Source organism: Hyla sarda, unplaced genomic scaffold (genome assembly GCF_029499605.1).
Source record: "Hyla sarda isolate aHylSar1 unplaced genomic scaffold, aHylSar1.hap1 scaffold_689, whole genome shotgun sequence".
In the NCBI taxonomy this organism is placed as follows: Eukaryota; Metazoa; Chordata; class Amphibia; order Anura; family Hylidae; genus Hyla; species Hyla sarda.
The window spans coordinates 142,369-167,470 of record NW_026610706.1 but is presented as its reverse complement, the minus strand read 5'-3'; the positions used below and the strand labels follow the sequence as shown (position 1 = coordinate 167,470).

Genomic DNA, 25,102 nt, shown 5'->3' with positions numbered 1-25,102 from the left:
GAGAGAGAGAGAGAGACTGACTTAGTGAGCGAGTGAGTGAGAGAGTGAGAGTGAGTGAGAGTGAATGAGTGAGTGAGTGATTGAGTGAGTGAGTGAGTGAGTGAGTGAGAACAAATGAGTTAAAGCAAGTGAGTGAGAGAGATCGAATGAATGAAAGTCTGAATGACAGAAAGAAAAAAGGATGAAGAAAGAAGCATGAAGAAAAAAAAATGTATATGGAGTTGCTGACATGAGTGCAATCTACAAAGCCGTTGAGGCTGATCCTCATGGGAGGATTATTGCACCAGGACCCTTAGCACTTTTAAAATGCCATTCAATGCCACGGGCTAGATGTAAACTGCAGATGACCATGTTGTGGTAGTTACCATGGATACCCAAGTGATGTGTGAGCTAACACATAGGCCCAACAGATTCCAAGAAGGCCAGAATCACCAGCGGCACCACCATCGATTGTCAGGTCACCCGGATTCAGCAAATACCAGAGTCCAAAATGATGCAGGTTTATACTGTTAATTTTCAGTTTATCGTTACAGTTGGTGTTATTCCATGTCGGAAGGGACGCAGCTACAGCCAGTGGGGTAACTAGAGACAGGCAGGCAGCTATGTGCAACAAAGGTAGGCGTGTTGTTTTCATATGCAGATCTGAAATATTGTCTTATATGCAAGAGGAGGAGTGATGGGGGTTCAGGCAAAAGCCAGGCTATGGATTGCATTGCTAAATGCTCCATCAGAGTGCAATGGTCGCCTGTCCTTTTTTTAAGTGATGATGTGGGTTTAGCCTGTGCTGTATGTATGTATGGGTGGCTGACTGCCACCCACCCAGAAAGTGTATGGGAGGCTGGTTGGCTGCCAGCCTTCCTTCCATTCCTATGAGTAATGTGAGTGCTCATGAAGGGGACATGGTTGGGTCCACCCCTTTCCCGGTTATCCCCTCTAGGCCTTTTGGCTTAGATCAAGTGTAAAAAAAGAAAGGATCTTGCGACAGATCGCATCCTGAGGCACGTTTTTTTTTTGTGTGAATACTTGCACTTGGGTGACTTGTGAGCACATACTGATACATACGTTCCCTATCTGGGGACCATAAATTAAATGGATTTTTGAGAAAGGGAGCTGATTTGGAAGCTTGCTTCTGTCGCCCTATGCATTGACCCGATGTGGCAGTATCTTCGGGTAGTGAACAGTGCACCACCCCATTCCAGTGTTAAACAAGAAAGATTCTCATTTAATCCTCCGTGGGTGAGAATTTGAGTTTGAGAATTGGAGACCAAAATGATGAGTTGCACTGACTGGTTTATGAACGTCTATTCATTTAGCGTTTTAATGACCATGTTTGCACACTGATTGGTGTAAAAAAATAAAATAAAACTAAATAATAATAATCTAGCACACCTGTGCAGGTTTGACATGACATGACAGGTAGCTGTCTTGTGGGTGGTGCTGAATCCTGTTAAATGACATGAGGGTCTCATGCCTATACACAAGGGTGTGTCATTGCTGTTGCTTGACCATGCATTGGTTTCTGTGGTCAGTGAATGATAAAAACAAAATTTACCATCCATTGATGGATGGGAAATCCGCCATGAGGCATTTGTTTTTAGAAACTGCTGCTCACAACCAATGTTGCAATGGAGTGTCTCCATCTGCTGGTGGTATTGGAAAGGCATTAGTGCTATGACAGGGTCTGAAGAAGAAGAAGAAGAAGAAGAAGAAGAAGAAGACGGAAAAAAATATATATAAAAAGAAAAAGAGAGAGAGAGAGAGAGACTGACTTAGTGAGCGAGTGAGTGAGAGAGTGAGAGTGAGTGAGAGTGAATGAGTGAGTGAGTGATTGAGTGAGTGAGTGAGTGAGAACAAATGAGTTAAAGCAAGTGAGTGAGAGAGATCGAATGAATGAAAGTCTGAATGACAGAAAGAAAAAAGGATGAAGAAAGAAGCATGAAGAAAAAAAAATGTATATGGAGTTGCTGACATGAGTGCAATCTACAAAGCCGTTGAGGCTGATCCTCATGGGAGGATTATTGCACCAGGACCCTTAGCACTTTTAAAATGCCATTCAATGCCACGGGCTAGATGTAAACTGCAGATGACCATGTTGTGGTAGTTACCATGGATACCCAAGTGATGTGTGAGCTAACACATAGGCCCAACAGATTCCAAGAAGGCCAGAATCACCAGCGGCACCACCATCGATTGTCAGGTCACCCGGATTCAGCAAATACCAGAGTCCAAAATGATGCAGGTTTATACTGTTAATTTTCAGTTTATCGTTACAGTTGGTGTTATTCCATGTCGGAAGGGACGCAGCTACAGCCAGTGGGGTAACTAGAGACAGGCAGGCAGCTATGTGCAACAAAGGTAGGCGTGTTGTTTTCATATGCAGATCTGAAATATTGTCTTATATGCAAGAGGAGGAGTGATGGGGGTTCAGGCAAAAGCCAGGCTATGGATTGCATTGCTAAATGCTCCATCAGAGTGCAATGGTCGCCTGTCCTTTTTTTAAGTGATGATGTGGGTTTAGCCTGTGCTGTATGTATGTATGGGTGGCTGACTGCCACCCACCCAGAAAGTGTATGGGAGGCTGGTTGGCTGCCAGCCTTCCTTCCATTCCTATGAGTAATGTGAGTGCTCATGAAGGGGACATGGTTGGGTCCACCCCTTTCCCGGTTATCCCCTCTAGGCCTTTTGGCTTAGATCAAGTGTAAAAAAAGAAAGGATCTTGCGACAGATCGCATCCTGAGGCACGTTTTTTTTTTGTGTGAATACTTGCACTTGGGTGACTTGTGAGCACATACTGATACATACGTTCCCTATCTGGGGACCATAAATTAAATGGATTTTTGAGAAAGGGAGCTGATTTGGAAGCTTGCTTCTGTCGCCCTATGCATTGACCCGATGTGGCAGTATCTTCGGGTAGTGAACAGTGCACCACCCCATTCCAGTGTTAAACAAGAAAGATTCTCATTTAATCCTCCGTGGGTGAGAATTTGAGTTTGAGAATTGGAGACCAAAATGATGAGTTGCACTGACTGGTTTATGAACGTCTATTCATTTAGCGTTTTAATGACCATGTTTGCACACTGATTGGTGTAAAAAAATAAAATAAAACTAAATAATAATAATCTAGCACACCTGTGCAGGTTTGACATGACATGACAGGTAGCTGTCTTGTGGGTGGTGCTGAATCCTGTTAAATGACATGAGGGTCTCATGCCTATACACAAGGGTGTGTCATTGCTGTTGCTTGACCATGCATTGGTTTCTGTGGTCAGTGAATGATAAAAACAAAATTTACCATCCATTGATGGATGGGAAATCCGCCATGAGGCATTTGTTTTTAGAAACTGCTGCTCACAACCAATGTTGCAATGGAGTGTCTCCATCTGCTGGTGGTATTGGAAAGGCATTAGTGCTATGACAGGGTCTGAAGAAGAAGAAGAAGAAGAAGAAGAAGAAGAAGACGGAAAAAAATATATATAAAAAGAAAAAGAGAGAGAGAGAGAGAGACTGACTTAGTGAGCGAGTGAGTGAGAGAGTGAGAGTGAGTGAGAGTGAATGAGTGAGTGAGTGATTGAGTGAGTGAGTGAGTGAGAACAAATGAGTTAAAGCAAGTGAGTGAGAGAGATCGAATGAATGAAAGTCTGAATGACAGAAAGAAAAAAGGATGAAGAAAGAAGCATGAAGAAAAAAAAATGTATATGGAGTTGCTGACATGAGTGCAATCTACAAAGCCGTTGAGGCTGATCCTCATGGGAGGATTATTGCACCAGGACCCTTAGCACTTTTAAAATGCCATTCAATGCCACGGGCTAGATGTAAACTGCAGATGACCATGTTGTGGTAGTTACCATGGATACCCAAGTGATGTGTGAGCTAACACATAGGCCCAACAGATTCCAAGAAGGCCAGAATCACCAGCGGCACCACCATCGATTGTCAGGTCACCCGGATTCAGCAAATACCAGAGTCCAAAATGATGCAGGTTTATACTGTTAATTTTCAGTTTATCGTTACAGTTGGTGTTATTCCATGTCGGAAGGGACGCAGCTACAGCCAGTGGGGTAACTAGAGACAGGCAGGCAGCTATGTGCAACAAAGGTAGGCGTGTTGTTTTCATATGCAGATCTGAAATATTGTCTTATATGCAAGAGGAGGAGTGATGGGGGTTCAGGCAAAAGCCAGGCTATGGATTGCATTGCTAAATGCTCCATCAGAGTGCAATGGTCGCCTGTCCTTTTTTTAAGTGATGATGTGGGTTTAGCCTGTGCTGTATGTATGTATGGGTGGCTGACTGCCACCCACCCAGAAAGTGTATGGGAGGCTGGTTGGCTGCCAGCCTTCCTTCCATTCCTATGAGTAATGTGAGTGCTCATGAAGGGGACATGGTTGGGTCCACCCCTTTCCCGGTTATCCCCTCTAGGCCTTTTGGCTTAGATCAAGTGTAAAAAAAGAAAGGATCTTGCGACAGATCGCATCCTGAGGCACATTTTTTTTTGTGTGAATACTTGCACTTGGGTGACTTGTGAGCACATACTGATACATACGTTCCCTATCTGGGGACCATAAATTAAATGGATTTTTGAGAAAGGGAGCTGATTTGGAAGCTTGCTTCTGTCGCCCTATGCATTGACCCGATGTGGCAGTATCTTCGGGTAGTGAACAGTGCACCACCCCATTCCAGTGTTAAACAAGAAAGATTCTCATTTAATCCTCCGTGGGTGAGAATTTGAGTTTGAGAATTGGAGACCAAAATGATGAGTTGCACTGACTGGTTTATGAACGTCTATTCATTTAGCGTTTTAATGACCATGTTTGCACACTGATTGGTGTAAAAAAATAAAATAAAACTAAATAATAATAATCTAGCACACCTGTGCAGGTTTGACATGACATGACAGGTAGCTGTCTTGTGGGTGGTGCTGAATCCTGTTAAATGACATGAGGGTCTCATGCCTATACACAAGGGTGTGTCATTGCTGTTGCTTGACCATGCATTGGTTTCTGTGGTCAGTGAATGATAAAAACAAAATTTACCATCCATTGATGGATGGGAAATCCGCCATGAGGCATTTGTTTTTAGAAACTGCTGCTCACAACCAATGTTGCAATGGAGTGTCTCCATCTGCTGGTGGTATTGGAAAGGCATTAGTGCTATGACAGGGTCTGAAGAAGAAGAAGAAGAAGAAGAAGAAGACGGAAAAAAATATATATAAAAAGAAAAAGAGAGAGAGAGAGAGAGACTGACTTAGTGAGCGAGTGAGTGAGAGAGTGAGAGTGAGTGAGAGTGAATGAGTGAGTGAGTGATTGAGTGAGTGAGTGAGTGAGTGAGAACAAATGAGTTAAAGCAAGTGAGTGAGAGAGATCGAATGAATGAAAGTCTGAATGACAGAAAGAAAAAAGGATGAAGAAAGAAGCATGAAGAAAAAAAAATGTATATGGAGTTGCTGACATGAGTGCAATCTACAAAGCCGTTGAGGCTGATCCTCATGGGAGGATTATTGCACCAGGACCCTTAGCACTTTTAAAATGCCATTCAATGCCACGGGCTAGATGTAAACTGCAGATGACCATGTTGTGGTAGTTACCATGGATACCCAAGTGATGTGTGAGCTAACACATAGGCCCAACAGATTCCAAGAAGGCCAGAATCACCAGCGGCACCACCATCGATTGTCAGGTCACCCGGATTCAGCAAATACCAGAGTCCAAAATGATGCAGGTTTATACTGTTAATTTTCAGTTTATCGTTACAGTTGGTGTTATTCCATGTCGGAAGGGACGCAGCTACAGCCAGTGGGGTAACTAGAGACAGGCAGGCAGCTATGTGCAACAAAGGTAGGCGTGTTGTTTTCATATGCAGATCTGAAATATTGTCTTATATGCAAGAGGAGGAGTGATGGGGGTTCAGGCAAAAGCCAGGCTATGGATTGCATTGCTAAATGCTCCATCAGAGTGCAATGGTCGCCTGTCCTTTTTTTAAGTGATGATGTGGGTTTAGCCTGTGCTGTATGTATGTATGGGTGGCTGACTGCCACCCACCCAGAAAGTGTATGGGAGGCTGGTTGGCTGCCAGCCTTCCTTCCATTCCTATGAGTAATGTGAGTGCTCATGAAGGGGACATGGTTGGGTCCACCCCTTTCCCGGTTATCCCCTCTAGGCCTTTTGGCTTAGATCAAGTGTAAAAAAAGAAAGGATCTTGCGACAGATCGCATCCTGAGGCACGTTTTTTTTTGTGTGAATACTTGCACTTGGGTGACTTGTGAGCACATACTGATACATACGTTCCCTATCTGGGGACCATAAATTAAATGGATTTTTGAGAAAGGGAGCTGATTTGGAAGCTTGCTTCTGTCGCCCTATGCATTGACCCGATGTGGCAGTATCTTCGGGTAGTGAACAGTGCACCACCCCATTCCAGTGTTAAACAAGAAAGATTCTCATTTAATCCTCCGTGGGTGAGAATTTGAGTTTGAGAATTGGAGACCAAAATGATGAGTTGCACTGACTGGTTTATGAACGTCTATTCATTTAGCGTTTTAATGACCATGTTTGCACACTGATTGGTGTAAAAAAATAAAATAAAACTAAATAATAATAATCTAGCACACCTGTGCAGGTTTGACATGACATGACAGGTAGCTGTCTTGTGGGTGGTGCTGAATCCTGTTAAATGACATGAGGGTCTCATGCCTATACACAAGGGTGTGTCATTGCTGTTGCTTGACCATGCATTGGTTTCTGTGGTCAGTGAATGATAAAAACAAAATTTACCATCCATTGATGGATGGGAAATCCGCCATGAGGCATTTGTTTTTAGAAACTGCTGCTCACAACCAATGTTGCAATGGAGTGTCTCCATCTGCTGGTGGTATTGGAAAGGCATTAGTGCTATGACAGGGTCTGAAGAAGAAGAAGAAGAAGAAGAAGAAGAAGAAGACGGAAAAAAATATATATAAAAAGAAAAAGAGAGAGAGAGAGAGAGACTGACTTAGTGAGCGAGTGAGTGAGAGAGTGAGAGTGAGTGAGAGTGAATGAGTGAGTGAGTGATTGAGTGAGTGAGTGAGTGAGTGAGAACAAATGAGTTAAAGCAAGTGAGTGAGAGAGATCGAATGAATGAAAGTCTGAATGACAGAAAGAAAAAAGGATGAAGAAAGAAGCATGAAGAAAAAAAAATGTATATGGAGTTGCTGACATGAGTGCAATCTACAAAGCCGTTGAGGCTGATCCTCATGGGAGGATTATTGCACCAGGACCCTTAGCACTTTTAAAATGCCATTCAATGCCACGGGCTAGATGTAAACTGCAGATGACCATGTTGTGGTAGTTACCATGGATACCCAAGTGATGTGTGAGCTAACACATAGGCCCAACAGATTCCAAGAAGGCCAGAATCACCAGCGGCACCACCATCGATTGTCAGGTCACCCGGATTCAGCAAATACCAGAGTCCAAAATGATGCAGGTTTATACTGTTAATTTTCAGTTTATCGTTACAGTTGGTGTTATTCCATGTCGGAAGGGACGCAGCTACAGCCAGTGGGGTAACTAGAGACAGGCAGGCAGCTATGTGCAACAAAGGTAGGCGTGTTGTTTTCATATGCAGATCTGAAATATTGTCTTATATGCAAGAGGAGGAGTGATGGGGGTTCAGGCAAAAGCCAGGCTATGGATTGCATTGCTAAATGCTCCATCAGAGTGCAATGGTCGCCTGTCCTTTTTTTAAGTGATGATGTGGGTTTAGCCTGTGCTGTATGTATGTATGGGTGGCTGACTGCCACCCACCCAGAAAGTGTATGGGAGGCTGGTTGGCTGCCAGCCTTCCTTCCATTCCTATGAGTAATGTGAGTGCTCATGAAGGGGACATGGTTGGGTCCACCCCTTTCCCGGTTATCCCCTCTAGGCCTTTTGGCTTAGATCAAGTGTAAAAAAAGAAAGGATCTTGCGACAGATCGCATCCTGAGGCACGTTTTTTTTTGTGTGAATACTTGCACTTGGGTGACTTGTGAGCACATACTGATACATACGTTCCCTATCTGGGGACCATAAATTAAATGGATTTTTGAGAAAGGGAGCTGATTTGGAAGCTTGCTTCTGTCGCCCTATGCATTGACCCGATGTGGCAGTATCTTCGGGTAGTGAACAGTGCACCACCCCATTCCAGTGTTAAACAAGAAAGATTCTCATTTAATCCTCCGTGGGTGAGAATTTGAGTTTGAGAATTGGAGACCAAAATGATGAGTTGCACTGACTGGTTTATGAACGTCTATTCATTTAGCGTTTTAATGACCATGTTTGCACACTGATTGGTGTAAAAAAATAAAATAAAACTAAATAATAATAATCTAGCACACCTGTGCAGGTTTGACATGACATGACAGGTAGCTGTCTTGTGGGTGGTGCTGAATCCTGTTAAATGACATGAGGGTCTCATGCCTATACACAAGGGTGTGTCATTGCTGTTGCTTGACCATGCATTGGTTTCTGTGGTCAGTGAATGATAAAAACAAAATTTACCATCCATTGATGGATGGGAAATCCGCCATGAGGCATTTGTTTTTAGAAACTGCTGCTCACAACCAATGTTGCAATGGAGTGTCTCCATCTGCTGGTGGTATTGGAAAGGCATTAGTGCTATGACAGGGTCTGAAGAAGAAGAAGAAGAAGACGGAAAAAAATATATATAAAAAGAAAAAGAGAGAGAGAGAGAGAGACTGACTTAGTGAGCGAGTGAGTGAGAGAGTGAGAGTGAGTGAGAGTGAATGAGTGAGTGAGTGATTGAGTGAGTGAGTGAGTGAGTGAGAACAAATGAGTTAAAGCAAGTGAGTGAGAGAGATCGAATGAATGAAAGTCTGAATGACAGAAAGAAAAAAGGATGAAGAAAGAAGCATGAAGAAAAAAAAATGTATATGGAGTTGCTGACATGAGTGCAATCTACAAAGCCGTTGAGGCTGATCCTCATGGGAGGATTATTGCACCAGGACCCTTAGCACTTTTAAAATGCCATTCAATGCCACGGGCTAGATGTAAACTGCAGATGACCATGTTGTGGTAGTTACCATGGATACCCAAGTGATGTGTGAGCTAACACATAGGCCCAACAGATTCCAAGAAGGCCAGAATCACCAGCGGCACCACCATCGATTGTCAGGTCACCCGGATTCAGCAAATACCAGAGTCCAAAATGATGCAGGTTTATACTGTTAATTTTCAGTTTATCGTTACAGTTGGTGTTATTCCATGTCGGAAGGGACGCAGCTACAGCCAGTGGGGTAACTAGAGACAGGCAGGCAGCTATGTGCAACAAAGGTAGGCGTGTTGTTTTCATATGCAGATCTGAAATATTGTCTTATATGCAAGAGGAGGAGTGATGGGGGTTCAGGCAAAAGCCAGGCTATGGATTGCATTGCTAAATGCTCCATCAGAGTGCAATGGTCGCCTGTCCTTTTTTTAAGTGATGATGTGGGTTTAGCCTGTGCTGTATGTATGTATGGGTGGCTGACTGCCACCCACCCAGAAAGTGTATGGGAGGCTGGTTGGCTGCCAGCCTTCCTTCCATTCCTATGAGTAATGTGAGTGCTCATGAAGGGGACATGGTTGGGTCCACCCCTTTCCCGGTTATCCCCTCTAGGCCTTTTGGCTTAGATCAAGTGTAAAAAAAGAAAGGATCTTGCGACAGATCGCATCCTGAGGCATGTTTTTTTTTGTGTGAATACTTGCACTTGGGTGACTTGTGAGCACATACTGATACATACGTTCCCTATCTGGGGACCATAAATTAAATGGATTTTTGAGAAAGGGAGCTGATTTGGAAGCTTGCTTCTGTCGCCCTATGCATTGACCCGATGTGGCAGTATCTTCGGGTAGTGAACAGTGCACCACCCCATTCCAGTGTTAAACAAGAAAGATTCTCATTTAATCCTCCGTGGGTGAGAATTTGAGTTTGAGAATTGGAGACCAAAATGATGAGTTGCACTGACTGGTTTATGAACGTCTATTCATTTAGCGTTTTAATGACCATGTTTGCACACTGATTGGTGTAAAAAAATAAAATAAAACTAAATAATAATAATCTAGCACACCTGTGCAGGTTTGACATGACATGACAGGTAGCTGTCTTGTGGGTGGTGCTGAATCCTGTTAAATGACATGAGGGTCTCATGCCTATACACAAGGGTGTGTCATTGCTGTTGCTTGACCATGCATTGGTTTCTGTGGTCAGTGAATGATAAAAACAAAATTTACCATCCATTGATGGATGGGAAATCCGCCATGAGGCATTTGTTTTTAGAAACTGCTGCTCACAACCAATGTTGCAATGGAGTGTCTCCATCTGCTGGTGGTATTGGAAAGGCATTAGTGCTATGACAGGGTCTGAAGAAGAAGAAGAAGAAGAAGAAGAAGAAGAAGACGGAAAAAAATATATATAAAAAGAAAAAGAGAGAGAGAGAGAGAGACTGACTTAGTGAGCGAGTGAGTGAGAGAGTGAGAGTGAGTGAGAGTGAATGAGTGAGTGAGTGATTGAGTGAGTGAGTGAGTGAGTGAGTGAGAACAAATGAGTTAAAGCAAGTGAGTGAGAGAGATCGAATGAATGAAAGTCTGAATGACAGAAAGAAAAAAGGATGAAGAAAGAAGCATGAAGAAAAAAAAATGTATATGGAGTTGCTGACATGAGTGCAATCTACAAAGCCGTTGAGGCTGATCCTCATGGGAGGATTATTGCACCAGGACCCTTAGCACTTTTAAAATGCCATTCAATGCCACGGGCTAGATGTAAACTGCAGATGACCATGTTGTGGTAGTTACCATGGATACCCAAGTGATGTGTGAGCTAACACATAGGCCCAACAGATTCCAAGAAGGCCAGAATCACCAGCGGCACCACCATCGATTGTCAGGTCACCCGGATTCAGCAAATACCAGAGTCCAAAATGATGCAGGTTTATACTGTTAATTTTCAGTTTATCGTTACAGTTGGTGTTATTCCATGTCGGAAGGGACGCAGCTACAGCCAGTGGGGTAACTAGAGACAGGCAGGCAGCTATGTGCAACAAAGGTAGGCGTGTTGTTTTCATATGCAGATCTGAAATATTGTCTTATATGCAAGAGGAGGAGTGATGGGGGTTCAGGCAAAAGCCAGGCTATGGATTGCATTGCTAAATGCTCCATCAGAGTGCAATGGTCGCCTGTCCTTTTTTTAAGTGATGATGTGGGTTTAGCCTGTGCTGTATGTATGTATGGGTGGCTGACTGCCACCCACCCAGAAAGTGTATGGGAGGCTGGTTGGCTGCCAGCCTTCCTTCCATTCCTATGAGTAATGTGAGTGCTCATGAAGGGGACATGGTTGGGTCCACCCCTTTCCCGGTTATCCCCTCTAGGCCTTTTGGCTTAGATCAAGTGTAAAAAAAGAAAGGATCTTGCGACAGATCGCATCCTGAGGCACGTTTTTTTTTGTGTGAATACTTGCACTTGGGTGACTTGTGAGCACATACTGATACATACGTTCCCTATCTGGGGACCATAAATTAAATGGATTTTTGAGAAAGGGAGCTGATTTGGAAGCTTGCTTCTGTCGCCCTATGCATTGACCCGATGTGGCAGTATCTTCGGGTAGTGAACAGTGCACCACCCCATTCCAGTGTTAAACAAGAAAGATTCTCATTTAATCCTCCGTGGGTGAGAATTTGAGTTTGAGAATTGGAGACCAAAATGATGAGTTGCACTGACTGGTTTATGAACGTCTATTCATTTAGCGTTTTAATGACCATGTTTGCACACTGATTGGTGTAAAAAAATAAAATAAAACTAAATAATAATAATCTAGCACACCTGTGCAGGTTTGACATGACATGACAGGTAGCTGTCTTGTGGGTGGTGCTGAATCCTGTTAAATGACATGAGGGTCTCATGCCTATACACAAGGGTGTGTCATTGCTGTTGCTTGACCATGCATTGGTTTCTGTGGTCAGTGAATGATAAAAACAAAATTTACCATCCATTGATGGATGGGAAATCCGCCATGAGGCATTTGTTTTTAGAAACTGCTGCTCACAACCAATGTTGCAATGGAGTGTCTCCATCTGCTGGTGGTATTGGAAAGGCATTAGTGCTATGACAGGGTCTGAAGAAGAAGAAGAAGAAGACGGAAAAAAATATATATAAAAAGAAAAAGAGAGAGAGAGAGAGAGACTGACTTAGTGAGCGAGTGAGTGAGAGAGTGAGAGTGAATGAGTGAGTGAGTGATTGAGTGAGTGAGTGAGAACAAATGAGTTAAAGCAAGTGAGTGAGAGAGATCGAATGAATGAAAGTCTGAATGACAGAAAGAAAAAAGGATGAAGAAAGAAGCATGAAGAAAAAAAAATGTATATGGAGTTGCTGACATGAGTGCAATCTACAAAGCCGTTGAGGCTGATCCTCATGGGAGGATTATTGCACCAGGACCCTTAGCACTTTTAAAATGCCATTCAATGCCACGGGCTAGATGTAAACTGCAGATGACCATGTTGTGGTAGTTACCATGGATACCCAAGTGATGTGTGAGCTAACACATAGGCCCAACAGATTCCAAGAAGGCCAGAATCACCAGCGGCACCACCATCGATTGTCAGGTCACCCGGATTCAGCAAATACCAGAGTCCAAAATGATGCAGGTTTATACTGTTAATTTTCAGTTTATCGTTACAGTTGGTGTTATTCCATGTCGGAAGGGACGCAGCTACAGCCAGTGGGGTAACTAGAGACAGGCAGGCAGCTATGTGCAACAAAGGTAGGCGTGTTGTTTTCATATGCAGATCTGAAATATTGTCTTATATGCAAGAGGAGGAGTGATGGGGGTTCAGGCAAAAGCCAGGCTATGGATTGCATTGCTAAATGCTCCATCAGAGTGCAATGGTCGCCTGTCCTTTTTTTAAGTGATGATGTGGGTTTAGCCTGTGCTGTATGTATGTATGGGTGGCTGACTGCCACCCACCCAGAAAGTGTATGGGAGGCTGGTTGGCTGCCAGCCTTCCTTCCATTCCTATGAGTAATGTGAGTGCTCATGAAGGGGACATGGTTGGGTCCACCCCTTTCCCGGTTATCCCCTCTAGGCCTTTTGGCTTAGATCAAGTGTAAAAAAAGAAAGGATCTTGCGACAGATCGCATCCTGAGGCACGTTTTTTTTTGTGTGAATACTTGCACTTGGGTGACTTGTGAGCACATACTGATACATACGTTCCCTATCTGGGGACCATAAATTAAATGGATTTTTGAGAAAGGGAGCTGATTTGGAAGCTTGCTTCTGTCGCCCTATGCATTGACCCGATGTGGCAGTATCTTCGGGTAGTGAACAGTGCACCACCCCATTCCAGTGTTAAACAAGAAAGATTCTCATTTAATCCTCCGTGGGTGAGAATTTGAGTTTGAGAATTGGAGACCAAAATGATGAGTTGCACTGACTGGTTTATGAACGTCTATTCATTTAGCGTTTTAATGACCATGTTTGCACACTGATTGGTGTAAAAAAATAAAATAAAACTAAATAATAATAATCTAGCACACCTGTGCAGGTTTGACATGACATGACAGGTAGCTGTCTTGTGGGTGGTGCTGAATCCTGTTAAATGACATGAGGGTCTCATGCCTATACACAAGGGTGTGTCATTGCTGTTGCTTGACCATGCATTGGTTTCTGTGGTCAGTGAATGATAAAAACAAAATTTACCATCCATTGATGGATGGGAAATCCGCCATGAGGCATTTGTTTTTAGAAACTGCTGCTCACAACCAATGTTGCAATGGAGTGTCTCCATCTGCTGGTGGTATTGGAAAGGCATTAGTGCTATGACAGGGTCTGAAGAAGAAGAAGAAGAAGAAGAAGACGGAAAAAAATATATATAAAAAGAAAAAGAGAGAGAGAGAGAGAGACTGACTTAGTGAGCGAGTGAGTGAGAGAGTGAGAGTGAGTGAGAGTGAATGAGTGAGTGAGTGATTGAGTGAGTGAGTGAGTGAGTGAGAACAAATGAGTTAAAGCAAGTGAGTGAGAGAGATCGAATGAATGAAAGTCTGAATGACAGAAAGAAAAAAGGATGAAGAAAGAAGCATGAAGAAAAAAAAATGTATATGGAGTTGCTGACATGAGTGCAATCTACAAAGCCGTTGAGGCTGATCCTCATGGGAGGATTATTGCACCAGGACCCTTAGCACTTTTAAAATGCCATTCAATGCCACGGGCTAGATGTAAACTGCAGATGACCATGTTGTGGTAGTTACCATGGATACCCAAGTGATGTGTGAGCTAACACATAGGCCCAACAGATTCCAAGAAGGCCAGAATCACCAGCGGCACCACCATCGATTGTCAGGTCACCCGGATTCAGCAAATACCAGAGTCCAAAATGATGCAGGTTTATACTGTTAATTTTCAGTTTATCGTTACAGTTGGTGTTATTCCATGTCGGAAGGGACGCAGCTACAGCCAGTGGGGTAACTAGAGACAGGCAGGCAGCTATGTGCAACAAAGGTAGGCGTGTTGTTTTCATATGCAGATCTGAAATATTGTCTTATATGCAAGAGGAGGAGTGATGGGGGTTCAGGCAAAAGCCAGGCTATGGATTGCATTGCTAAATGCTCCATCAGAGTGCAATGGTCGCCTGTCCTTTTTTTAAGTGATGATGTGGGTTTAGCCTGTGCTGTATGTATGTATGGGTGGCTGACTGCCACCCACCCAGAAAGTGTATGGGAGGCTGGTTGGCTGCCAGCCTTCCTTCCATTCCTATGAGTAATGTGAGTGCTCATGAAGGGGACATGGTTGGGTCCACCCCTTTCCCGGTTATCCCCTCTAGGCCTTTTGGCTTAGATCAAGTGTAAAAAAAGAAAGGATCTTGCGACAGATCGCATCCTGAGGCACATTTTTTTTTGTGTGAATACTTGCACTTGGGTGACTTGTGAGCACATACTGATACATACGTTCCCTATCTGGGGACCATAAATTAAATGGATTTTTGAGAAAGGGAGCTGATTTGGAAGCTTGCTTCTGTCGCCCTATGCATTGACCCGATGTGGCAGTATCTTCGGGTAGTGAACAGTGCACCACCCCATTCCAGTGTTAAACAAGAAAGATTCTCATTTAATCCTCCGTGGGTGAGAATTTGAGTTTGAGAATTGGAGACCAAAATGATGAGTTGCACTGACTGGTTTATGAACGTCTATTCATTTAGCGTTTTAATGACCATGTTTGCACACTGATTGGTGTAAAAAAATAAAATAAAACTAAATAATAATAATCTAGCACACCTGTGCAGGTTTGACATGACATGACAGGTAGCTGTCTTGTGGGTGGTGCTGAATCCTGTTAAATGACATGAGGGTCTCATGCCTATACACAAGGGTGTGTCATTGCTCTTGCTTGACCATGCATTGGTTTCTGTGGTCAGTGAATGATAAAAACAAAATTTACCATCCATTGATGGATGGGAAATCCGCCATGAGGCATTTGTTTTTAGAAACTGCTGCTCACAACCAATGTTGCAATGGAGTGTCTCCATCTGCTGGTGGTATTGGAAAGGCATTAGTGCTATGACAGGGTCTGAAGAAGAAGAAGAAGAAGAAGAAGAAGAAGAAGAAGACGGAAAAAAATATATATAAAAAGAAAAAGAGAGAGAGAGAGAGAGACTGACTTAGTGAGCGAGTGAGTGAGAGAGTGAGAGTGAGTGAGAGTGAATGAGTGAGTGAGTGATTGAGTGAGTGAGTGAGTGAGAACAAATGAGTTAAAGCAAGTGAGTGAGAGAGATCGAATGAATGAAAGTCTGAATGACAGAAAGAAAAAAGGATGAAGAAAGAAGCATGAAGAAAAAAAAATGTATATGGAGTTGCTGACATGAGTGCAATCTACAAAGCCGTTGAGGCTGATCCTCATGGGAGGATTATTGCACCAGGACCCTTAGCACTTTTAAAATGCCATTCAATGCCACGGGCTAGATGTAAACTGCAGATGACCATGTTGTGGTAGTTACCATGGATACCCAAGTGATGTGTGAGCTAACACATAGGCCCAACAGATTCCAAGAAGGCCAGAATCACCAGCGGCACCACCATCGATTGTCAGGTCACCCGGATTCAGCAAATACCAGAGTCCAAAATGATGCAGGTTTATACTGTTAATTTTCAGTTTATCGTTACAGTTGGTGTTATTCCATGTCGGAAGGGACGCAGCTACAGCCAGTGGGGTAACTAGAGACAGGCAGGCAGCTATGTGCAACAAAGGTAGGCGTGTTGTTTTCATATGCAGATCTGAAATATTGTCTTATATGCAAGAGGAGGAGTGATGGGGGTTCAGGCAAAAGCCAGGCTATGGATTGCATTGCTAAATGCTCCATCAGAGTGCAATGGTCGCCTGTCCTTTTTTTAAGTGATGATGTGGGTTTAGCCTGTGCTGTATGTATGTATGGGTGGCTGACTGCCACCCACCCAGAAAGTGTATGGGAGGCTGGTTGGCTGCCAGCCTTCCTTCCATTCCTATGAGTAATGTGAGTGCTCATGAAGGGGACATGGTTGGGTCCACCCCTTTCCCGGTTATCCCCTCTAGGCCTTTTGGCTTAGATCAAGTGTAAAAAAAAGAAAGGATCTTGCGACAGATCGCATCCTGAGGCACGTTTTTTTTTGTGTGAATACTTGCACTTGGGTGACTTGTGAGCACATACTGATACATACGTTCCCTATCTGGGGACCATAAATTAAATGGATTTTTGAGAAAGGGAGCTGATTTGGAAGCTTGCTTCTGTCGCCCTATGCATTGACCCGATGTGGCAGTATCTTCGGGTAGTGAACAGTGCACCACCCCATTCCAGTGTTAAACAAGAAAGATTCTCATTTAATCCTCCGTGGGTGAGAATTTGAGTTTGAGAATTGGAGACCAAAATGATGAGTTGCACTGACTGGTTTATGAACGTCTATTCATTTAGCGTTTTAATGACCATGTTTGCACACTGATTGGTGTAAAAAAATAAAATAAAACTAAATAATAATAATCTAGCACACCTGTGCAGGTTTGACATGACATGACAGGTAGCTGTCTTGTGGGTGGTGCTGAATCCTGTTAAATGACATGAGGGTCTCATGCCTATACACAAGGGTGTGTCATTGCTGTTGCTTGACCATGCATTGGTTTCTGTGGTCAGTGAATGATAAAAACAAAATTTACCATCCATTGATGGATGGGAAATCCGCCATGAGGCATTTGTTTTTAGAAACTGCTGCTCACAACCAATGTTGCAATGGAGTGTCTCCATCTGCTGGTGGTATTGGAAAGGCATTAGTGCTATGACAGGGTCTGAAGAAGAAGAAGAAGAAGAAGAAGAAGAAGAAGAAGAAGACGGAAAAAAATATATATAAAAAGAAAAAGAGAGAGAGAGAGAGAGACTGACTTAGTGAGCGAGTGAGTGAGAGAGTGAGAGTGAGTGAGAGTGAATGAGTGAGTGAGTGATTGAGTGAGTGAGTGAGTGAGTGAGAACAAATGAGTTAAAGCAAGTGAGTGAGAGAGATCGAATGAATGAAAGTCTGAATGACAGAAAGAAAAAAGGATGAAGAAAGAAGCATGAAGAAAAAAAAATGTATATGGAGTTGCTGACATGAGTGCAATCTACAAAGCCGTTGAGGCTGATCCTCATGGGAGGATTATTGCACCAGGACCCTTAGCACTTTTAAAATGCCATTCAATGCCACGGGCTAGATGTAAACTGCAGATGACCATGTTGTGGTAGTTACCATGGATACCCAAGTGATGTGTGAGCTAACACATAGGCCCAACAGATTCCAAGAAGGCCAGAATCACCAGCGGCACCACCATCGATTGTCAGGTCACCCGGATTCAGCAAATACCAGAGTCCAAAATGATGCAGGTTTATACTGTTAATTTTCAGTTTATCGTTACAGTTGGTGTTATTCCATGTCGGAAGGGACGCAGCTACAGCCAGTGGGGTAACTAGAGACAGGCAGGCAGCTATGTGCAACAAAGGTAGGCGTGTTGTTTTCATATGCAGATCTGAAATATTGTCTTATATGCAAGAGGAGGAGTGATGGGGGTTCAGGCAAAAGCCAGGCTATGGATTGCATTGCTAAATGCTCCATCAGAGTGCAATGGTCGCCTGTCCTTTTTTTAAGTGATGATGTGGGTTTAGCCTGTGCTGTATGTATGTATGGGTGGCTGACTGCCACCCACCCAGAAAGTGTATGGGAGGCTGGTTGGCTGCCAGCCTTCCTTCCATTCCTATGAGTAATGTGAGTGCTCATGAAGGGGACATGGTTGGGTCCACCCCTTTCCCGGTTATCCCCTCTAGGCCTTTTGGCTTAGATCAAGTGTAAAAAAAGAAAGGATCTTGCGACAGATCGCATCCTGAGGCACGTTTTTTTTTGTGTGAATACTTGCACTTGGGTGACTTGTGAGCACATACTGATACATACGTTCCCTATCTGGGGACCATAAATTAAATGGATTTTTGAGAAAGGGAGCTGATTTGGAAGCTTGCTTCTGTCGCCCTATGCATTGACCCGATGTGGCAGTATCTTTGGGTAGTGAACAGTGCACCACCCCATTCCAGTGTTAAACAAGAAAGATTCTCATTTAATCCTCCGTGGGTGAGAATTTGAGTTTGAGAATTGGAGACCAAAATGATGAGTTGCACTGACTGGTTTATGAACGTCTATTCATTTAGCGTTTTAATGACCATGTTTGCACACTGATTGGTGTAAAAAAATAAAATAAAACTAAATAATAATAATCTAGCACACCTGTGCAGGTTTGACATGACATGACAGGTAGCTGTCTTGTGGGTGGTGCTGAATCCTGTTAAATGACATGAGGGTCTCATGCCTATACACAAGGGTGTGTCATTGCTGTTGCTTGACCATGCATTGGTTTCTGTGGTCAGTGAATGATAAAAACAAAATTTACCATCCATTGATGGATGGGAAATCCGCCATGAGGCATTTGTTTTTAGAAACTGCTGCTCACAACCAATGTTGCAATGGAGTGTCTCCATCTGCTGGTGGTATTGGAAAGGCATTAGTGCTATGACGGTCTGAAGAAGAAGAAGAAGAAGAAGAAGAAGAAGAAGAAGAAGACGGAAAAAAATATATATAAAAAGAAAAAGAGAGAGAGAGAGAGAGAGACTGACTTAGTGAGCGAGTGAGTGAGAGAGTGAGAGTGAGTGAGAGTGAATGAGTGAGTGAGTGATTGAGTGAGTGAGTGAGTGAGTGAGAACAAATGAGTTAAAGCAAGTGAGTGAGAGAGATCGAATGAATGAAAGTCTGAATGACAGAAAGAAAAAAGGATGAAGAAAGAAGCATGAAGAAAAAAAAATGTATATGGAGTTGCTGACATGAGTGCAATCTACAAAGCCGTTGAGGCTGATCCTCATGGGAGGATTATTGCACCAGGACCCTTAGCACTTTTAAAATGCCATTCAATGCCACGGGCTAGATGTAAACTGCAGATGACCATGTTGTGGTAGTTACCATGGATACCCAAGTGATGTGTGAGCTAACACATAGGCCCAACAGATTCCAAGAAGGCCAGAATCACCAGCGGCACCACCATCGATTGTCAGGTCACCCGGATTCAGCAAATACCAGAGTCCAAAATGATGCAGGTTTATACTGTTAATTTTCAGTTTATCGTTACAGTTGGTGTTATTCCATGTCGGAAGGGACGCAGCTACAGCCAGTGGGGTAACTAGAGACAGGCAGGCAGCTATGTGCAACAAAGGTAGGCGTGTTGTTTTCATATGATCTGAAATATTGTCTTATATGCAAGAGGAGGAGTGATGGGGGTTCAGGCAAAAGCCAGGCTATGGATTGCATTGCTAAATGCTCCATCAGAGTGCAATGGTCGCCTGTCCTTTTTTTAAGTGATGATGTGGGTTTAGCCTGTGCTGTATGTATGTATGGGTGGCTGACTGCCACCCACCCAGAAAGTGTATGGGAGGCTTGTTGGCTGCCAGCCTTCCTTCCATTCCTATGAGTAATGTGAGTGCTCATGAAGGGGACATGGTTGGGTCCACCCCTTTCCCGGTTATCCCCTCTAGGCCTTTTGGCTTAGATCAAGTGTAAAAAAAGAAAGGATCTTGCGACAGATCGCATCCTGAGGCACGTTTTTTTTTGTGTGAATACTTGCACTTGGGTGACTTGTGAGCACATACTGATACATACGTTCCCTATCTGGGGACCATAAATTAAATGGATTTTTGAGAAAGGGAGCTGATTTGGAAGCTTGCTTCTGTCGCCCTATGCATTGACCCGATGTGGCAGTATCTTCGGGTAGTGAACAGTGCACCACCCCATTCCAGTGTTAAACAAGAAAGATTCTCATTTAATCCTCCGTGGGTGAGAATTTGAGTTTGAGAATTGGAGACCAAAATGATGAGTTGCACTGACTGGTTTATGAACGTCTATTCATTTAGCGTTTTAATGACCATGTTTGCACACTGATTGGTGTAAAAAAAATAAAATAAAACTAAATAATAATAATCTAGCACACCTGTGCAGGTTTGACATGACATGACAGGTAGCTGTCTTGTGGGTGGTGCTGAATCCTGTTAAATGACATGAGGGTCTCATGCCTATACACAAGGGTGTGTCATTGCTGTTGCTTGACCATGCATTGGTTTCTGTGGTCAGTGAATGATAAAAACAAAATTTACCATCCATTGATGGATGGGAAATCCGCCATGAGGCATTTGTTTTTAGAAACTGCTGCTCACAACCAATGTTGCAATGGAGTGTCTCCATCTGCTGGTGGTATTGGAAAGGCATTAGTGCTATGACAGGGTCTGAAGAAGAAGAAGAAGAAGAAGAAGAAGAAGACGGAAAAAAATATATATAAAAAGAAAAAGAGAGAGAGAGAGAGAGACTGACTTAGTGAGCGAGTGAGTGAGAGAGTGAGAGTGAGTGAGAGTGAATGAGTGAGTGAGTGATTGAGTGAGTGAGTGAGTGAGTGAGAACAAATGAGTTAAAGCAAGTGAGTGAGAGAGATCGAATGAATGAAAGTCTGAATGACAGAAAGAAAAAAGGATGAAGAAAGAAGCATGAAGAAAAAAAAATGTATATGGAGTTGCTGACATGAGTGCAATCTACAAAGCCGTTGAGGCTGATCCTCATGGGAGGATTATTGCACCAGGACCCTTAGCACTTTTAAAATGCCATTCAATGCCACGGGCTAGATGTAAACTGCAGATGACCATGTTGTGGTAGTTACCATGGATACCCAAGTGATGTGTGAGCTAACACATAGGCCCAACAGATTCCAAGAAGGCCAGAATCACCAGCGGCACCACCATCGATTGTCAGGTCACCCGGATTCAGCAAATACCAGAGTCCAAAATGATGCAGGTTTATACTGTTAATTTTCAGTTTATCGTTACAGTTGGTGTTATTCCATGTCGGAAGGGACGCAGCTACAGCCAGTGGGGTAACTAGAGACAGGCAGGCAGCTATGTGCAACAAAGGTAGGCGTGTTGTTTTCATATGCAGATCTGAAATATTGTCTTATATGCAAGAGGAGGAGTGATGGGGGTTCAGGCAAAAGCCAGGCTATGGATTGCATTGCTAAATGCTCCATCAGAGTGCAATGGTCGCCTGTCCTTTTTTTAAGTGATGATGTGGGTTTAGCCTGTGCTGTATGTATGTATGGGTGGCTGACTGCCACCCACCCAGAAAGTGTATGGGAGGCTGGTTGGCTGCCAGCCTTCCTTCCATTCCTATGAGTAATGTGAGTGCTCATGAAGGGGACATGGTTGGGTCCACCCCTTTCCCGGTTATCCCCTCTAGGCCTTTTGGCTTAGATCAAGTGTAAAAAAAGAAAGGATCTTGCGACAGATCGCATCCTGAGGCACGTTTTTTTTTGTGTGAATACTTGCACTTGGGTGACTTGTGAGCACATACTGATACATACGTTCCCTATCTGGGGACCATAAATTAAATGGATTTTTGAGAAAGGGAGCTGATTTGGAAGCTTGCTTCTGTCGCCCTATGCATTGACCCGATGTGGCAGTATCTTCGGGTAGTGAACAGTGCACCACCCCATTCCAGTGTTAAACAAGAAAGATTCTCATTTAATCCTCCGTGGGTGAGAATTTGAGTTTGAGAATTGGAGACCAAAATGATGAGTTGCACTGACTGGTTTATGAACGTCTATTCATTTAGCGTTTTAATGACCATGTTTGCACACTGATTGGTGTAAAAAAATAAAATAAAACTAAATAATAATAATCTAGCACACCTGTGCAGGTTTGACATGACATGACAGGTAGCTGTCTTGTGGGTGGTGCTGAATCCTGTTAAATGACATGAGGGTCTCATGCCTATACACAAGGGTGTGTCATTGCTGTTGCTTGACCATGCATTGGTTTCTGTGGTCAGTGAATGATAAAAACAAAATTTACCATCCATTGATGGATGGGAAATCCGCCATGAGGCATTTGTTTTTAGAAACTGCTGCTCACAACCAATGTTGCAATGGAGTGTCTCCATCTGCTGGTGGTATTGGAAAGGCATTAGTGCTATGACAGGGTCTGAAGAAGAAGAAGAAGAAGAAGAAGAAGAAGAAGACGGAAAAAAATATATATAAAAAGAAAAAGAGAGAGAGAGAGAGAGACTGACTTAGTGAGCGAGTGAGTGAGAGAGTGAGAGTGAGTGAGAGTGAATGAGTGAGTGAGTGATTGAGTGAGTGAGTGAGTGAGTGAGAACAAATGAGTTAAAGCAAGTGAGTGAGAGAGATCGAATGAATGAAAGTCTGAATGACAGAAAGAAAAAAGGATGAAGAAAGAAGCATGAAGAAAAAAAAATGTATATGGAGTTGCTGACATGAGTGCAATCTACAAAGCCGTTGAGGCTGATCCTCATGGGAGGATTATTGCACCAGGACCCTTAGCACTTTTAAAATGCCATTCAATGCCACGGGCTAGATGTAAACTGCAGATGACCATGTTGTGGTAGTTACCATGGATACCCAAGTGATGTGTGAGCTAACACATAGGCCCAACAGATTCCAAGAAGGCCAGAATCACCAGCGGCACCACCATCGATTGTCAGGTCACCCGGATTCAGCAAATACCAGAGTCCAAAATGATGCAGGTTTATACTGTTAATTTTCAGTTTATCGTTACAGTTGGTGTTATTCCATGTCGGAAGGGACGCAGCTACAGCCAGTGGGGTAACTAGAGACAGGCAGGCAGCTATGTGCAACAAAGGTAGGCGTGTTGTTTTCATATGCAGATCTGAAATATTGTCTTATATGCAAGAGGAGGAGTGATGGGGGTTCAGGCAAAAGCCAGGCTATGGATTGCATTGCTAAATGCTCCATCAGAGTGCAATGGTCGCCTGTCCTTTTTTTAAGTGATGATGTGGGTTTAGCCTGTGCTGTATGTATGTATGGGTGGCTGACTGCCACCCACCCAGAAAGTGTATGGGAGGCTGGTTGGCTGCCAGCCTTCCTTCCATTCCTATGAGTAATGTGAGTGCTCATGAAGGGGACATGGTTGGGTCCACCCCTTTCCCGGTTATCCCCTCTAGGCCTTTTGGCTTAGATCAAGTGTAAAAAAAGAAAGGATCTTGCGACAGATCGCATCCTGAGGCACGTTTTTTTTTGTGTGAATACTTGCACTTGGGTGACTTGTGAGCACATACTGATACATACGTTCCCTATCTGGGGACCATAAATTAAATGGATTTTTGAGAAAGGGAGCTGATTTGGAAGCTTGCTTCTGTCGCCCTATGCATTGACCCGATGTGGCAGTATCTTCGGGTAGTGAACAGTGCACCACCCCATTCCAGTGTTAAACAAGAAAGATTCTCATTTAATCCTCCGTGGGTGAGAATTTGAGTTTGAGAATTGGAGACCAAAATGATGAGTTGCACTGACTGGTTTATGAACGTCTATTCATTTAGCGTTTTAATGACCATGTTTGCACACTGATTGGTGTAAAAAAATAAAATAAAACTAAATAATAATAATCTAGCACACCTGTGCAGGTTTGACATGACATGACAGGTAGCTGTCTTGTGGGTGGTGCTGAATCCTGTTAAATGACATGAGGGTCTCATGCCTATACACAAGGGTGTGTCATTGCTGTTGCTTGACCATGCATTGGTTTCTGTGGTCAGTGAATGATAAAAACAAAATTTACCATCCATTGATGGATGGGAAATCCGCCATGAGGCATTTGTTTTTAGAAACTGCTGCTCACAACCAATGTTGCAATGGAGTGTCTCCATCTGCTGGTGGTATTGGAAAGGCATTAGTGCTATGACAGGGTCTGAAGAAGAAGAAGAAGAAGAAGAAGACGGAAAAAAATATATATAAAAAGAAAAAGAGAGAGAGAGAGAGAGACTGACTTAGTGAGCGAGTGAGTGAGAGAGTGAGAGTGAGTGAGAGTGAATGAGTGAGTGAGTGATTGAGTGAGTGAGTGAGTGAGTGAGTGAGAACAAATGAGTTAAAGCAAGTGAGTGAGAGAGATCGAATGAATGAAAGTCTGAATGACAGAAAGAAAAAAGGATGAAGAAAGAAGCATGAAGAAAAAAAAATGTATATGGAGTTGCTGACATGAGTGCAATCTACAAAGCCGTTGAGGCTGATCCTCATGGGAGGATTATTGCACCAGGACCCTTAGCACTTTTAAAATGCCATTCAATGCCACGGGCTAGATGTAAACTGCAGATGACCATGTTGTGGTAGTTACCATGGATACCCAAGTGATGTGTGAGCTAACACATAGGCCCAACAGATTCCAAGAAGGCCAGAATCACCAGCGGCACCACCATCGATTGTCAGGTCACCCGGATTCAGCAAATACCAGAGTCCAAAATGATGCAGGTTTATACTGTTAATTTTCAGTTTATCGTTACAGTTGGTGTTATTCCATGTCGGAAGGGACGCAGCTACAGCCAGTGGGGTAACTAGAGACAGGCAGGCAGCTATGTGCAACAAAGGTAGGCGTGTTGTTTTCATATGCAGATCTGAAATATTGTCTTATATGCAAGAGGAGGAGTGATGGGGGTTCAGGCAAAAGCCAGGCTATGGATTGCATTGCTAAATGCTCCATCAGAGTGCAATGGTCGCCTGTCCTTTTTTTAAGTG

General features: G+C 43.4%; 14 pseudogenes; all 14 read left to right on the top strand.

Moving 5' to 3' along the window:
• Positions 1-926: 926 nt before the first annotated feature.
• Positions 927-1,191, top strand: LOC130343775 (U2 spliceosomal RNA; annotated as a pseudogene).
• Positions 1,192-2,666: 1,475 nt separating this feature from the next.
• Positions 2,667-2,931, top strand: LOC130343774 (U2 spliceosomal RNA; annotated as a pseudogene).
• A 1,475-nt stretch (positions 2,932-4,406) lies between these two features.
• On the top strand, positions 4,407-4,670 carry LOC130343748 (U2 spliceosomal RNA; annotated as a pseudogene).
• Positions 4,671-6,143: 1,473 nt separating this feature from the next.
• On the top strand, positions 6,144-6,407 carry LOC130343752 (U2 spliceosomal RNA; annotated as a pseudogene).
• A 1,479-nt stretch (positions 6,408-7,886) lies between these two features.
• Positions 7,887-8,150, top strand: LOC130343750 (U2 spliceosomal RNA; annotated as a pseudogene).
• Positions 8,151-9,614: 1,464 nt separating this feature from the next.
• LOC130343763 (U2 spliceosomal RNA) lies at positions 9,615-9,878 on the top strand (annotated as a pseudogene).
• Positions 9,879-11,361: 1,483 nt separating this feature from the next.
• LOC130343749 (U2 spliceosomal RNA) lies at positions 11,362-11,625 on the top strand (annotated as a pseudogene).
• Positions 11,626-13,071: 1,446 nt separating this feature from the next.
• On the top strand, positions 13,072-13,335 carry LOC130343747 (U2 spliceosomal RNA; annotated as a pseudogene).
• A 1,470-nt stretch (positions 13,336-14,805) lies between these two features.
• On the top strand, positions 14,806-15,069 carry LOC130343736 (U2 spliceosomal RNA; annotated as a pseudogene).
• A 1,478-nt stretch (positions 15,070-16,547) lies between these two features.
• On the top strand, positions 16,548-16,812 carry LOC130343780 (U2 spliceosomal RNA; annotated as a pseudogene).
• A 1,485-nt stretch (positions 16,813-18,297) lies between these two features.
• Positions 18,298-18,561, top strand: LOC130343781 (U2 spliceosomal RNA; annotated as a pseudogene).
• Positions 18,562-20,043: 1,482 nt separating this feature from the next.
• On the top strand, positions 20,044-20,307 carry LOC130343746 (U2 spliceosomal RNA; annotated as a pseudogene).
• Positions 20,308-21,784: 1,477 nt separating this feature from the next.
• Positions 21,785-22,048, top strand: LOC130343745 (U2 spliceosomal RNA; annotated as a pseudogene).
• Positions 22,049-23,527: 1,479 nt separating this feature from the next.
• Positions 23,528-23,791, top strand: LOC130343744 (U2 spliceosomal RNA; annotated as a pseudogene).
• The last annotated feature ends 1,311 nt before the right edge of the window (positions 23,792-25,102 follow it).